Source organism: Ananas comosus, linkage group 2 (assembly GCF_001540865.1).
Source record: "Ananas comosus cultivar F153 linkage group 2, ASM154086v1, whole genome shotgun sequence".
Taxonomy (NCBI): Eukaryota; Viridiplantae; Streptophyta; class Magnoliopsida; order Poales; family Bromeliaceae; genus Ananas; species Ananas comosus.
The window spans coordinates 6,804,266-6,821,645 of NC_033622.1; the positions used below are offsets into that span (position 1 = coordinate 6,804,266).

A 17,380-nucleotide genomic window follows, 5' to 3' on the forward strand; every position below is an offset into this window, starting at 1 on the left:
CGAGGTTGCAGTTCATCTTGCCCCTCTCCAGCACCACCACGGAGCTCCGGCGACCTCCCCCGGCCGACTGCTGCCACCCAGAGCGCCGCCGCGTCGCGCTGATGCTGCCTGGGGCAGCTAGATTGAGCCCAGGTCGGGTTCAGCTCACGGCCTCCCCGCGCGTCGCCGCCGCCTGAGCCCGCTCCGGCTGCCGTTCCAGTGCCCTCGGTATCCCTCCCCGACGGTCGCCGCCGCCCCTATGAGCCGTCGCCCCCGTCTCGACCAAGTTGCAGCCGCCCCAGACTTGTGTCGGCCGAGGCAAGCCGCGTCCCCTCTCCCCTCGCCGCCGCCACTCAGGGCCGCCTCTCTCCTCCTCCTTCGGCCCCGGGGCGTGACAGATTAAGATATATGAGATATAATAGGGCTAAACTCTTAACCCGGCTTAAGCATTTTGGTTAGTGGTAAGGCTCAAGAGGTTAAGAGAGTTAAGCGTGCTAGATGGGAGTAGTCCTAGGATGGGTGACCCCCTGGGAAGTTGGGGCGTCACATATGGTATTAGAGCCAATTACCAGCCGGAAGTGTGATATGAGTCTCGGCTGAGCCAAGGTCTGGATGACGGGCTAGCGAGACGAGTCTCACATCGCCTGGTACTTGTGAGTCTGAGCCTGACGAGGACGTTAGGGCTTAAAGGAGGGGAGATTGTGAGACCCCAGATAGTCCTATATATGAGATATAATAGGGCTAAACTCTTAACCCGGCTTAAGCATTTTAGTTAGTGGCAAGGCTCAAGAGGTTAAGAGAGTTAAGCGTGCTAGATGGGAGTAGTCCTAGGATGGGTGACCCCCTGGGAAGTTGGGGCGTCACAATATGACGGGTCTGTGCATGAGCTGGGTATACTTTCGCTGGTACCCGGGCGTGACATAAGGACTACATTGCTTACCTTAAGGTCTAATAGAAGCAGCTCCAAAACAAGAGCAAGTAGTCAGCTTCATGTGCCACCTTTCAGCCCAGGTCTGGCAAAGTTTCACAAGGAAAACTCCAAGGTGAACCCTAAAATTAGTAAAGTGGGTGCTATAATGTTGCAAGAGTCGAAGTTGAACAATTTGACAATTCACTTAAAGAGTGTTGGATATTACATAAGGACGACACTACTTACCTTAAGATCTAATAGAAGCAGCTCCAGAACAACAAGACGCAGTAGAGGAACTCAGTGAAAATCGTATTATAATCCGCTAGAAGAAATAGATGACGAAAATCGATGTAATTCTCAAAATCACTCAAAATTGGCTCATACTTCAACTGAACTCAAATTTGAACTTCATTTTCGGCTTACTAACCTGAAATTCAAGTAGGAGCAGCTCCAATTCAACTGGGGTTGATGAGCAAACCAGTAGCGATCCTTCGATTTTCAATTATAAGAAATAGGCAACTCGAGGTTCCTAAAGACAAAAGAAATCCGCATTCACTCATAACATCAATTATCTTAGTTTTACTCCAAGTAACTTCAATTTGAACTCAAATAAACTGTAATTTGAACTCCTCTACTCCCTTCTCTCAATAACAAACACCAATTTCATTGCTAGAGGTGCCGATTTTGCACAATTGGGTCCTTTTTTTTTTTTCCTCTCCTACCTCTCTCTACTGCCCCGCGATTAACCTGCGGCCAACAGCTACTAGTGTTGTTTCTACTGCTGCTGCTGCTTCTGCTGCCAGCAGCTATAGCTGCAGCTGGTGATGTAGCTGTAGCTGTCAGCACAACTTGGTGGTGGTGCTACTAGCAGAAGTAGCTACTGGTAGCTGCGTGTGCACCGACAACAATTTTGTGCCAACAACAATTTTGCGTGTGCGCGAGATTCGATTGGATCGCCAAGTAGGTCAAAATCCTCAATTCCCTTTCCCTATCTTCTCCCTCTCCCTCTCTTTGAAGCAACAGGTTGGGGAGGGATGGATAAAGGTGGATGGATTCCACTTAAAAACTTATAGGGTGTGTTTGGTTCCACGTAAAACTGGGAAAAAAAATTTTTCGTGGAAAAAAGTTTTTCGTGGAAAATTTATTTTACAGTTTTTAGTATTTGGTTTGTAGGAAAAAAAAAATAGTTTACAGTTATAGTTGTTTGTTTAAATGGTTGAAAGGAAAAGGTATAAATTATTTTTTACTATGTATTCGATATATTATTTATTTATTATTTATGAATTAAATATAAGATAAATTTATAAGCATTTAATATAATATATGTAATAATCTGCATATAATATTATATAAATATATATAATTTTTATAAATAAAAATATAAAATTAGCTTTTCTTTACTGTTGTTTGGTTGAAAGAAAAAAAATTATAAATAAAAAATTATTATATATATTTTTTCTTATTGTATATATTATTACATTATCTATATATAATAATTATTGATGTATAATAATTATCATATTACATATATTAATATTATAATTTATATTTATAAAAAAATATATCTAAAATATATTATACATTAATTAATAATGGAATATAATATATAATAGTATATATTTAATACTATAAAATAAATTATGTATTTATAAATAATGTATATATAAAATATTACACAATAATATATTTAAATAGTAAAATTATATATATATATATACTAGTGTAGTGACCCACGCGATGCAGCGAAAAAAAATATTTTAATAAAAATTTACAAATTAAATAAATAAATATGAATGTAAAGAGGTATTTGTGCAAATATGTATAATCCATATAATTGCAGAAACTATCAAAATCAAACAGTTGACAATAATAATTATAAGACACCTATCGTAATGATAAACGGCTCGTCTCGCTGTGACCTTATCTTGGATTCTTAATACTTCTGTAGCTCCATCCCCGCAGGGGCAGAGAAGAAAAAAAATATAACTATATTTGATTAGACTTAATAATATAAAAAACACATTAAAAAATATTTAAAATGGAATCACAACTCAACAAAAAATAATAAAAGAAACCGGAAAAAAAAAAGTAAGAATTATATGAGAAGAAAAATTATTACATAGATATTATAAAAAAAATGTTTGAAATATTGCAAGTGAAAGATAATAAATATTAAAGAGCACACTGAAAAGATTTTAATTGACATTTAACAAATCAAATAAACAGATTCATCCGTCCGATTCTTTTTTTGATGCAAATCAAATTTTTTTTAAAAATCAATAATGAAGTAACCCGAGCATTATATATATATATATACACACACACACACACACACATGCGCGACATCGACGCGATATTTTAATTATTGTATAATACACTATGATAATAATCCAATATTATCAGTGTCACATTAGTGTCGGCTTGTATTTAAGAGGAAAAATATAGAAACGAACAATAAAACCAACAATAAAAAGCCCCTTGAATAAGCTTCTCAGGAGAAAAAATCTCCATAATAATATTGGGAAAAATATTCTAAACATTCAAGACAAAAAAAAAATCATCTCTCTGAAACAAAAAGGAACTTTTCAAGAAGTTAGAACAAATTAAAAGAAACATAAAATGTGCCAAAAATAAAAAAAAAACCCAAAAATGCTTTCCTAAGCTCCAAGCGAACAACAAATTAAATGTGAAAAACGAATAAAGAAACTACTGCTAGAAGTAGAGCTATAAGGAATCGAACCTTCTATTCTATTGCGCTCTCAATTCAACAGGTGGAAGGTCAATAATCCTACAAAATTTTGTTGAAGTACATGCATTCAATTGTGGTTTTATTGGGAGATGAGGAGAGAACGGTTTTGAAAGATGAGGGGTTTTGGAGGTTGGGAGATGAGAGGGAATAATTTTGGTGCAATTATATGCATTCAATTGTGATTTTATTGGGAGATAAGGAGGGAACGGTTTTGAAGATGAGAGGTTTTGGAGGTTAGGAGATGAAAGAGAGCAGTTTTGAAAGAAGGCGGTAACGCCATGTCAGCAAGATATTGGGGATTCATAGATTAGTATATATATATATATATATATATATATATATATATATATATATAGAATTATGCTACTATACTATCAATAGTACCAACCCCTTGNATATATATATATATATATATATATATATATATACACACACACACACACACACATGCGCGACATCGACGCGATATTTTAATTATTGTATAATACACTATGATAATAATCCAATATTATCAGTGTCACATTAGTGTCGGCTTGTATTTAAGAGGAAAAATATAGAAACGAACAATAAAACCAACAATAAAAAGCCCCTTGAATAAGCTTCTCAGGAGAAAAAATCTCCATAATAATATTGGGAAAAATATTCTAAACATTCAAGACAAAAAAAAAATCATCTCTCTGAAACAAAAAGGAACTTTTCAAGAAGTTAGAACAAATTAAAAGAAACATAAAATGTGCCAAAAATAAAAAAAAAACCCAAAAATGCTTTCCTAAGCTCCAAGCGAACAACAAATTAAATGTGAAAAACGAATAAAGAAACTACTGCTAGAAGTAGAGCTATAAGGAATCGAACCTTCTATTTTATTGCGCTCTCAATTCAACAGGTGGAAGGTCAATAATCCTACAAAATTTTGTTGAAGTACATGCATTCAATTGTGGTTTTATTGGGAGATGAGGAGAGAACGGTTTTGAAAGATGAGGGGTTTTGGAGGTTGGAAGATGAGAGGTTTTGGAGGTTAGGAGATGAGAGGGAATAATTTTGGTGCAATTATATACATTCAATTGTGGTTTTATTGAGAGATAAGGAGGGAACGGTTTTAGAAGATGAGAGGTTTTGGAGGTTAGGAGATGAGAGGGAATAATTTTGGTGCAATTATATACATTCAATTGTGGTTTTATTGAGAGATAAGGAGGGAACGGTTTTAGAAGATGAGAGGTTTTGGAGGTTAGGAGATGAAAGAGAGCAATTTTGAAAGAAGGAGGTAATGTCATGTCAGCAAGATATTGGAGATTCATAGATATATATATATATAGATATATATAGAATTATGCTACTATACTATCAATAGTACCAACCCCTTGGTACTATTAAGTTTTTGGTCGTTGGATGAAAGGATGTGCGGTTAGGATGATAGTGGTCCCCGATTAAATTGATAGTGGTCCCCTAGGGTTGAGTGGGTGGTTGGTTTAATAGTATAATCTAACGGGTGGAAATGATCAAAGGATAGATCTAACGGTAGAAAACTCAATAGTACCAAGGGCTTGGTACTATCGATAGTATAGTAGCCGGACTCTCTCTCTCTCTCTCTCTCTCTCTCTCTCTCTCTCTCTCTCTCTCTCTCTATATATATATATATATATATATATATATATATATAAGAGGGGGAGAGAGTCCACGGGTCCACCGTGGACTCTCTCTCACACGGTCCACGAGGTGAGGATGCCTCGTGGACCGCGCATGCTCAAAATCCCTGAGCCGCGATTTTGGGAGCTTGGAGTTTTCGTTTTCCGCGGACGGCGAGCGGAAAACAAAAACACAAACTTTTCGGAGAATCTGTAAAAAGGTTTTCCAAAAGGTTTTTTTTACAGATAACCAAATATTGGAAAACAAGTTTTCAACTGAAAATTTTTTTTCGGAGCACTTTTATATGGAACCAAACAGCCCCTTAGTGGAAATCCACTGCCCGTATCACTTTCGTTATTTATTTTGGTGTAAGTGAAAAATATAATGTTACTCAAGTTACGTTAGAGCTCCACTTCACCTACTCTCGATTTTCTCCTCTAAAGTGCCGAACTTGACTTCCACCACACTCAACTTCCTCTAAAAAATTAATTAAACAGTAAAACATAAACTCTACTTCCTTTATAATGGGTTAAAATTGCCTTATTTATAATAAATTAGGATTACATTTAAATAATAATAAAAAATTTAATTATATAATAGGTTAAATTTTATAGTTGTAAATTTACTACTATATTTCGGAGATAATGGGATCTACTTACTTACATCAGAACAAACAACGGAACTCAAAAAACTAATTTTACCAGTACCAAGTTACATCCAAACAAACAAAAAAAAAATTGAATTTAACTTTCAGACTGTACGAGTTACGTCAAAATAAACAACAAAAAATTAATCACACTTCAGAAAAACTCAAACACCACTACATTTGACTTACGTTGAATCTATAGATTCGTCAGTCCAAACGCCTCCTAAGTTGCAACAAATGAAAAGAAGTCCAAAACTATACAATATTTATATTTCGGTCCTCCAAGAGTTAAAGATGTAAGATTTGAATTCGTTTTTGCATCAATTTCGCGTCTAAAGGTCTCCAACTCACTTAGGCCCCATAAGAAAAGGGTGAATAGCAACTCATATTGTAATCTTATCTACTTGGCAAGGTCCAGAACTTTACAGCTAAAAGGTTATATTTGGTTTTAACTTTAATCTTTGAATTTATTTTTTAAATTAAATTTCACCCGAAATTTGGATTAAAATCATGATCATATTTTGAATTTTATTTGTACATTTAAATTCAACATAAAATTTTTAAATTCAAATTTATAACTTTTATATTTAAATTTAAATTTTGAAATTTGAATTTGAATTTAAAATTTGAAATTTAAATTTTAATTAAATTATTTTTAGCTTAGAACTTTAATTTGAACTTTGAATTCAAATTGTTTCGACTAAAAATTGAAATTATTGGCTGAAATTTGAATTCAAAATTTAAATTTTTAAGTTGAAAATTAAATTTAATCCCTGAAACCTCCCCCTGCACTGGGCTCCTTTCCCCCGGCCCAAAACCCTAGACCCAAAAGATTAAAATACCCCATCCCTCCCTAGTCTTGGCCCAAAAAAAGGAAAAAAAAAGAAAAGAAAAAAAAAAAAAAAAAAAAAAAAAAAAAAAAAAAAACATGGCCTCTCTCATTCCACATCTCCTGCGATCTTCGATCTACCTCATCTCGCGTCGATCACCTCTCCCACCGTGACAAAGCTCTGCTAGGTCGATCTGCCTCTCCGATTGTAGATGAACTCCTCCGAGAGGAGATGATGAGTCTCCCCTCGACTCCGCCATGTTGATCTCTTCGAGAGCTCCATTTCCCACAAGACCAATCCTCTCCTCAGGTGAATACTCGTCTCAATCTCTCATTTTTATTCAACGCTTCAAGTGATCGTGATGCGTCCATTTCGTGCAATTGCTAGGGTTTTACCGATGCTTTTTGTGTTCTTATTTTTGAGCTTCTGATTTGAGCAATTCGCTTGGATAATTTGCTGTGTTGCTTCGACAAATTTTGTACATTTGTTTAGATTAGCCATTTGCCGGAAACTTAACTACTTTCAGCTCTAGCATAATTTGTTTTGAAATAGCTCGTTTGTTATATACCGACCGTCTCTAGCGCAACTGGCAAAGGGCTTGCTGATTTTTACCTAAGGTTTCAAGTTCGAATTGTAGTTGATTCTCTTTTCTTAGCTAAGTTTATTTCTATAAATGAAATAAACGAAACGGGTAGCATGCTACCTATCTCTCAAAAAAAAAAAATTCCGAAAATGTTGTACATTTTATACTTGGAATGACAAATTCGTTATTAACTTATCGAGCCACTTGTGTTAGGAGAGTATTAGATACCAATATATTCTTATTAATAAACTACTTATAATTTCTAGTTTCTAGTATTCATAAAAATGAGGATGACTTCTAACTCATAACAGTTTAATATTCCTACCTTCTGTAGGAATCTTCACTGATCCCACTATTTCACTAACGCTATTTATAACTGCACAACTAAAGTTAATGATAATGATTTGAATATTTTTAATTAAAAATATAGAGAATTTTTGAAATGTTACAAATCGTGAACCAAACAGGTCCAAAGGGTGAATCTCCATGCTTTAGTATTCGGCATTTGGTATATTGATTAAATTTATTAGCTTTGATTTGGTCAAATGGTTGAAAAGGCATGGAATTGATCGGTTTCTATTGATGATAGGAATAATTTGCAATAGTTGAAATGTGATAACGTTACAAAGCATTAACGATCAAATCATTATTAAATTAAGATGGGTTCGGGTAGTCATTCCTAAGGGCATGTGATCTTTCGATGATGCATTTGTGATATTTAAAGCTATTTTCTGTGGATTAATCTTCAGAGTGCCAAAGTCATTTAGTACTAGTGTTTAAAGCTTAATATAGTGTAGACTCTTAGGTATCGTTTGGTTCGGAGATAAGCAAAAAGTGGTTATTCTAGGGATAGGTATAAATTGAGGTATAAGCGGGGATTAGATCAATTTTGCGTTTGGATGAAAATTGAGTTATTCCTGAGAATATGAAAAATAGAGAGTTTGGTTAGATAAGATGGAATAAGAAGGATAGTGGGTAGTTATAAATAAAAAATAATAATATTACCCTCTCATTATATTTGAATTTAAATTTTTAAATTTTAAATTTATATTTTTAATTTAAAATTTTAACTTTTAAATTTCAAAATTTTAAATTAAAATTTAAATTTTAAAATTTAAAATCTCAAATTTTAAATTTTAAATTTTAAATTTTAAATTTTAAATTTTAAATTTTAAAATTTAAATTTCAAACTTTAAATTTAAGATCAAATTTAAATTTGAAAAATATAAAATATAAAATTTTAAATTTCAAAATTAAAATATCAAAATTTAATTTTAAAATTTAAAATTTAAAATTATAAACTTTTTTTGAGATTATAAATTATAAATTTTAACAATTTAAATTTTTACTTTTTAAAATTTTAAAATAAGAATAGGAATTGGAACAATTAATAAAAATAATTTATTATAATAAAATTATAAATTTGATAAAAATAAATATTTTAATAAATTTATAAATTTTTTATTATTAATAAATTTATAATTTTTTAAAAATTTCTACTTAAACTTAAATTTAATAAAAGTAATTTATTATAATATTTAAATATAATTTATTATAATATTTAAATATAAATAATATTATAAATATAGTACAATTAATAATTTTATAACAAAAAAATGTATTATAATATATAATATATTATATTTATATAATTTAGTTTTAATTCAATTCATAATTTTAATTAAGTTTGAAATTAAACATTAGAATAGCACTATTTCATCAAAATGGTGGAATAGCAAATCCCATGCTATTCCGGAATAGTCGGGAATAGTAAAGTTTGACCGGAATAAAATATCCCGGTCAAAAATTATTTTGTTTAGCGGAATAGCAGAGATAACTTCTGTTATCCTTGCTTATACCGCCAACCAAACGTTGCCTTAGATATTGTGATCTCTCACCTATTCCTTTTTTTAAGTTGTATGTTTCCTTGTCAACTCTTGTACATATTATGTGTTTTGCAAAGCCAGGAAACTTCTATCGAATTATTGATCAAAGGGGTATAATCATGGAGCTTGGAATTTAATCAGGTTTAAACGATGCATGTGGAACATATTTGATGCAACTGGTGGAGCAAAATTGTAGAAGTTTTGGTTTTGTGGATAATTGCTTTTGTTTTATGGTACCTAAAATGAAAATGGCTTTATATCGTAAGCATTCGTATTGTGAATTTGTTTCTCTCCATCAGTCTTAGAAGACTAATTAGTGACAGAAGTACTAAAGCATTCCCTGTATAGTTGTTCCTTTTGCCTTGTAGTTGCTGTTTTGTAGCTATATTTGCCTTTTTGTTGCTAATAAATTTGCATAATATTAATATGTAGTTCACATCATCACAATACAATCACCTTAGTATGAAGAAAATTTCCTATGGCGTATTGTCATTGTTGATTCATCTGTAGTATATGAATCTTTCCTTTTCTTTTTTTCCTTGAAAAGGGAAGTCTCTTGAGTATATTGCAAAGCTCAATGATTTTCAAAGGCAGCAATAAATCTATAGTCACTCTGAAATATGAAATTGCATATAAAACTGCCTTTCTTTTCACTGTGTATTGTTTTGAAACAGATTTTCTTTTAGTTCTTACCTTTTAGACTCTTATTGTGTTAGATTAACCATCTGTACCAGGATTGCTTTCAGCTCTAACTTAATTGGTTTCATGTTTTCCATCCCTCTTTTGAGTGAATTGATATTTCTAAACTTCAATGAGATTATTATTGTCATGTCGCGACGCTAAAGCCCAACCGGATGCATAAGCAGACCGCCATATGGACAGTTTTTTTTTTTGTATGTGCCTGGGGTCGGAGTACAAAGCACCTACAAATACTATAGATGGGAACCAAAACCCGAGAATGCAATTTAAATCAAAACAATTAAATGTTTACAAAACTTGTCAAGGTTTTAAAAATATAAGTTTTACGACTATAAAGAGTTTAGTTATAATTTTCTTTTCCAAAAGAGTATCCTAGAATATATTACTATATTCTAAAGGGCGTGGAGGGTTCTTTGTTTGTGGACACATGTTCATTTTGAATATTCGGTGCACCCGGTGTACCATGGATTAAGTAAAAGAGATATAGATATTGGGTTTATTGGGTTTGTTGGGTGCTCCTGTTGTAGACCATGGACCTACTATAGAACATAGGTGAATTGGATTTGTACTCTCTTAAACTTTAACACGTCGTTTCAAACTCTTTGATAGTTGTATTTTTTTTACACTTACAAATTTTTTTTGACACTTGCAATTTTTTGTTTTTGACACCTAAAAGTTATTTGCCTACATGTCATGGTTAGAAATTTTTTATCTCTTTTGGTGAATCGAGAAAAAGAAAATTTTTAATTTTTATTCACCTATATATAGTAACTTTTAAATTTTTTACAACCTTTTCTTCTTCCGATCCTCCCTCAGGTATGTTCCTCCATCAGGTATGTTGTTGTTTGAAATTCTGCTATTTTTTAATATGCATCTAGTTGATTTATTTCCTTTAGTTGATGACATTTTATAAATTGAATGATTGTAAAATAGTAAAAACTATCTTTAAAGAAAAGATGAAATATTCATTAACAAGTTATTCTTGATTTTTTTTCAAAATATTTAACTAATCTTTGATACTTTTTTTTTTTGTTTCCTTATAGCTCTTTATTATCGGTGAAGAAGCGCAACTGCTAACAAAGTAAAAAAAGAAAATTTTCATGCTACTTGATAATATAAATCTACAACATGCCTAGGTAATCCTTGGGTGGGACTTGCTAATTAAAAAAAAACTAACATTTAAGAAAATTTCCTTCAAGTATATGTAACAGTAAATCAGTAAATTATATGGAATATCAAACTATAAATTATTCTTAAATGAATTAAGCTAGAATGTTTGTACCATATGTGGAAATTGAAGTACCATTAGATGAAGATATAGCTGAGATTATAAAGACCAAGAGCAAACTAGCAATTAGTAGCATAGAAAGTGAGGAGATGCCGCTCAAATAGCTGTAAAGTATATATATACAAGTATACATAGATATGCAAATCCGCCCCGCCTCGAAATCCGCCTCCTGCCGGCGCCCCGAATCCGTCCCGCCAACTAATATTTTTTATAAAATTATAATATTATTAATATTTTGTAAATTTTTAATAATATTATATATAATTTAACAATATTAATTATAAAAATAAAAAATATCAATCACAATTCAAAATAAAATTCAAAAGTTTCAAATACATTAGAAATGAGAGTACTAAGTTATTTGTATTTTAAGCTTTTTTGTAAATACTTTATTTTTTAGAAATATTTTTTTAAAATATAAATGATTTTCGGGGCGGATTCCGGGCGGATCATGGCAGGGCGGATTCGGGGCGGGTCAAAATTTCTCCTGTTTCCTGCCCCGAATCCGTCTCGGATCGTAAAATTTACCCCATTTCCTGCCCCGAATCCGTTATTTTCTCCCATTTACTGCCCCCGTCGGGGCGGGAGCTCCACCAACCTGGATCCGTTTGCATCCCTAAGTATACAAACATCATTGCAAAGTTGATGTTGTTGACACTAACTATAAGGACGTGGTATGCTACAAATCAATGTTTGAAGATATAAATCAGTTTTTTCATGCTTTGATCCACCAAAACCCCCAATTAGAAAACTAGAAAAAGAGAAATTAAATTCAGATGTGCATCCAGTCTAGGGTAAGTTCCACAAAATCATAGCTAGAATGAAGATACTTAAATGATATATTGAGAGTTAGGATAAAAATAATTGATAGTTAGAAAAAAAAATTATATTAGTTAATTATTATTCTATTTTGTATACTTAATATAAACTATATTAATACATATTCTATTAATTAGATAATAAATTAATTTAGAAATGGAACTTCTTATTAGTAACTTCTATTGATTTTTTTCTTCTTCTTCAGTTCGGATCAAAAATAGAATAGTTTAATTAAGTTGCCAAAGGGTATACACTGAAGGCATTGATTAGCACTAACCTTATTTTTCGGTAGCTAAATTTGTTACTATTCGAGCATTACTTGCTATAATAGTAATATAAACTATATTTTACAAATATAATTAAGAACATACTTTTTGTACCTGCAGCAAAGCGCGGGTCATCACTATTATACCTCTATACTAGGTGGGGCTAGCGTGTGGTCTCACTCTGCACCATGCTCTACTTTACCCGATGTACCTGAAGAACAGGCCCACACGGGTTGCGAAACTATAAAATTTTTCGGTGGGTGCATCAAGCTAATGAGGGCAAGTTGCACCAACCGATCAACAAGATAACAATAATGATAGCGTACGCTGACAGATAGAACGAGCAAGTATAAATAATGAAAATTATATAAATAGCATCAAGATATCTATGTTTGGATGAGTATATGTTTGTGGTTAATCATGCATTAACTAGAACCAACTGTACTAACTGTACAAACTGTAAAATATCCAATCAACAGGTGGTCCCACAGAATGGTACTATAAGCCCCAATGCTGAATTGTGGCATAACAGCCGAATCGCAACCTAATGTATCGAATTGTGACTACTCTTTCCGGAGAGCTCAACCTACCACGAGGTTAATCAAACCACTGTCGTGGTGACAGGGGAGCAAAGCATCAAGTAGCACGTCATCATGCTGTATGATCAACAATGACAATAACAATAGAAAATGTCCAATACAACTATAACCAACAACAATAGCAGCCTCTCTAGCTAATGTGAGTTGTATTGCTACTTCTAGTCCATCGTGTCCTCATGAATTTGTCAAGATTTAACTAACATACTTGCTACGGTAAGTAAAGGCAACAACAAAGTGAATAAAGCTAAGCTATGTTATAGTAAGTACCAATTATGAGGTTGTTAGGCAAATACATATGTTATCATGAACCAAGATACCAATGGTAGACTACTACATGATTATCATAATGACCAATAAACCAAGAGGGGTTGAGAAGAATGAATTAGTTCACCAGGGAATCACTATAGCTTTGGTGCATTTGTGACTCTTTGATCCTTATTTGGACCTACGGAGAGTGTAACCACATCAAACACCATCTTACAACATGGTACATGACCAAAAGAACACATAAAAAACTATGATTGAAGCTTCTGGAGTTTCGTATTTCGGTAAATAGTGTTGAGGTTCCGGAACATGGCATGAGGTTCCAGAACCTTTGGCCCAATTTCGTAGAACCGAAACAATTTGCACTATTTAATTGAGCAGGTTTTGGAGCTAGATCCTAGTTTCTGGAACCAGAGCTCTCAAACTGAGCTTTGGCAGTGGCAACCTCACGAAATTCGCTAAGTAGTGATGTCGATTCTACTAGAATCAACTTCAAATCACAAGATATAATGGAAAAGCTCCGAAGTGAGGTAAAAGAAGCATGGAAAATTCAATGTCCTAGATCAATTTTTACGGTTTCAAGGTTAAAATCGATAACAACAGTTACTCTATGAAATCATCCAAGAGAACCTCAATTGATCATTTAGAAAATCTCAAAGAAGGCCAGGATTTCAACAAGACAAGCATGAATGCTCAGTCTTTGCAAGCTTACACAAGAATGGTTTTGCAGAATTCTTGGGTTTCAAGTACATTTTTCTAAATTGAACCGGAAGCATTATCAACACCCACGTAAATCTTAAAACCAAGGGAATACTCAAGAATCAGCAAGAATCACTCAATAAGATCAAGGATCAAACAATAACTCACCTAGATCTTGGAGTTTCTCCCAACAAAAAAGCCCAAGATTTAATATCCCCATGTTGAAGCTCCTTTGCTCGGTTGCCCAGTCGAGAAGCTTGAGAGGGGAGAAAATGAGGCGCTCCCCTCACTTTTCAATGCTGGGGAGAGGGGCTCGGCCGAGGACAAAAGAGTAAGGAAAAGAGCGAGAGAGAGTAGCTAGAGGCAATATTGATAAAGAGGAGACAAATTTACCAAACTGCCCCTGCTCTAGCTGCTTAGCTGGCACGTTCCGAAACCTCCAAACCATGTTTCCGAACATGGTCTGGTTTCGAAACCACCTTCAAGGTTTCTCAGAAACAGAAAGTTTTCCACTGTGCTTTCACGTTATGTTTTAAAACCTTAGTTCCGTGTTCTGGAATATGACATAGGGACTGTAATTTTTAGGTATTACATCACTCCCCCCGTTAAATAAGTTTCATCCTAGAAACTTAGACTTGTACATACTCTCTCGATAATTAAGGTGCATATACCACTCCTTGAAAGTCTGACTCGAACTCCCAAGTTGCTTCATGCTCTTCGTAATTCTTCCATTGCACCTTCATGTAGGAGATGTTTCGACTTCGCAGCTTCTTCTCCTGATGAGAGTATCTACTGCGCTACACTGGAATTGGGTTAATTACATGCATCAGATTGGGAACATACTTCTAAAGCATTGAAACATGGAAGAATTGTGCACTCACCTCAAGCTCGATGGAAGTGCAAGCTGATAGGCGATGGGACTAATCTGCTCCGAGACTCGATAATATGAGGGCTCATCTTACCGTTAAGTCCAAATCTTCCAATTCCCTTCGATAGCGCTGCCTTGTGAAAGACATGGTCGCCCACTTGAAATTCCAAATTGCGGAGCGTTGGTCGGCACAAGTTTTTTTATCAGCTTTGAGTAGTCAAGAGTTGTTGTAGTGCTATTCTGTTCTTCTCCTTGGTATACTCAACTAGCTCGGCTCGAGAATTTTTCTTTTGGCTATACCATCCCAACATATTGGCGATCGACATTTCTGCCGATATAGGGCCTCGTAAGGTGGCATCCCAATACTCGATTAAAAGCTTTATTGGAAGCCAATTCTACTAGAGGTACTTGTACCATCCATCCCTATATTCAGGTATGTAAGCTCGTAACATAACCTCGAGAATTGGGTTTATTATCTCTGTCTGGCCATCATTCTTAGGGTAGAAAGCTGAATTGAAGTTCTGTCAGGCGCCAAGTGTTGGAGAAAAATTCAAAATCCTCTATTTTTACTTATTAATCCTAATTTATTTTTATTGTTAACGTCCTTTAAAACGGACGTCCGCTCCGGGCGCGGCCGTTGCGCACGTACGCGCTTCATGCGCTGACTTCTAGTGGCGCATGAATTCTAGGGCGGTTTTGAAATTTTCTAATTAGCTTTGTGTAATTAATTAAGATTAAAATGTTGGTTGGATTCTACGGTTACATACATTCTATTCCCCTCTATATTAGTATGCTTTGCATACTGTTCATGTGGATATGTGAACACGACAGAGAGAGGAATTTTTCTTCTTTTAATTTTAATTTATTTGATCTTTTATCATCGGGTGTTGAAAGAGTCTCCATCAACCTTCTTCACGATCGTGCTCGCAGGAGAAGGAATTCCGGTCATAACTTGGGGTGCTATTTCCGGTTAATCCCGCACGTAAGGACGGGAATACGTCTTAGGGCAGTGCCTCGCACGCTTCCGGATAAGATCAAATTTTTATTGGAATATTTGCGTCATCTGTAAGTTTGATTTATTTATCGTTATCACAAAATTAGTTAGATTTTAATCACAATCATATTTTCGCTCCGGTATTTGTTCCAACACCAAGAACCTTATAAAGATTCTTCAAAATAAGTGTGCCTGTTACACACAATTGACATCGGTACTCTACAAAGTCTCACAATCTCGTCGATGTATAACTGTACCAGCTTGTTCCTCGTCTAGGTTGTATGAATAAGTTGTTGGCAGATTTCATCAATCAATCCAGCAAGCCGGTAATGAAATCTATAGAGATTTGCTCCCACTTCCAGATACGTATAGATTGGCTCTGCAAATTTTTTCGTTGTTGCTGATGCTCGACCTTTACATGTTGACACACCAAATAGTAATATACTGCACATTGTCACTCTTCATCCCAGGTCATCAATAGTGCTTCTTCAATCTCTATAAATCTTTATGCCGCCTGGATGAATAGTGTAGGGTAAGCAATGTGCCTCTATTTGAACCTTATCCTCGAGCTCATAGTTGTTGGGCGCATACAATTGATCGCGAAGCCTCAAGGAGCCATTGACTTGGACATTGAAGTCACTTGCCTTCCCATCCTACGAGTCAGCACTCTACATTCCTTGATTCCCTCCACAAAAGCAGGTTGCACCACCAAGGTTATGATGTAGGCCCTAGTGTCGAGAGTACGGGTGAAAACGGATCGGATATGGCCAGATATTTGACGAAACCATATCCGCATCCTTTTTTCTTTTCCCTGGATACTGATTTGGATATGGATATGTGTCTGCTGTTAAATTTTTATTACTATATCCGCTAAAGATGGATTCGAATACGGTCGGATATTTTTTTGGATTCGAATATAGATCAGATATGCATTAAGATATTATTCGGATAATAATAATATATATTAATATTAATATACCGATCGTCCCTAAAGCAAGTGGCAAAGGGCTTGGTGGTTGGTATCTGAAGTCCCAAGTTCGAATCCTAGATGATTCACATTTTTAGCTAAGTTTATTTTTAAATAAAATAAACTAAACGAAATGGGTAGCTTGCTACCTATCTCTCAATATATATATATATATATATATATATATATATATATATATATATATATATATATATATATATATACACACACACACACACATAACTATAATAATTTTTATGCTAGTTGTATACGGGATTTTAAGTAAAAAATATTTGCCACATGTAAATATTTTTACAAAAAATGCCTACAGTTACTTTCTTTTCGACTGTTGAGCTTTATAAAACTTACTGTCTTTAATGATGATATTAAAACTTAATTTTGAAGATATAGAATATATACCTATGGTCTTCTGAAAAAAGGTGAAAAAAAATATTTTGTTCCAAGGGAGATTGTTTCAACGTATTAAGCTGCAACATCTATTTCTTAAATTTTATTTTTCTATTATTTCAGCAATTTTAAAAATCATTTGCTGACAGTATATATTATTTGATTGCATATCGTTATTGCTCGAAATTACTAATGAAACAATTTGTGTTTTAAAAAATTGTTTGGTCCAGCCTTTTGCTGTGAAGCAAACTCGTATTAACATGGATGTAAATTTACATGATTTTAGCAATTCTATACGTATAT

The 17,380-nt window shown here is 34.0% G+C and overlaps 1 long non-coding RNA gene across 2 annotated transcripts; it reads left to right on the plus strand.

Moving 5' to 3' along the window:
• LOC109726369 lies at positions 6,795–16,591 on the plus strand. 2 transcript variants are annotated; one of them, XR_002220493.1, is made up of 3 exons: positions 6,795–7,046; positions 14,588–15,141; positions 15,639–16,591. It is a non-coding gene; the product is annotated as an uncharacterized LOC109726369 (long non-coding RNA). The 2 variants fall into 2 exon arrangements; XR_002220492.1 differs by lacking the exon at positions 15,639–16,591 and having other exon boundaries at positions 6,799–7,046; positions 14,588–15,235.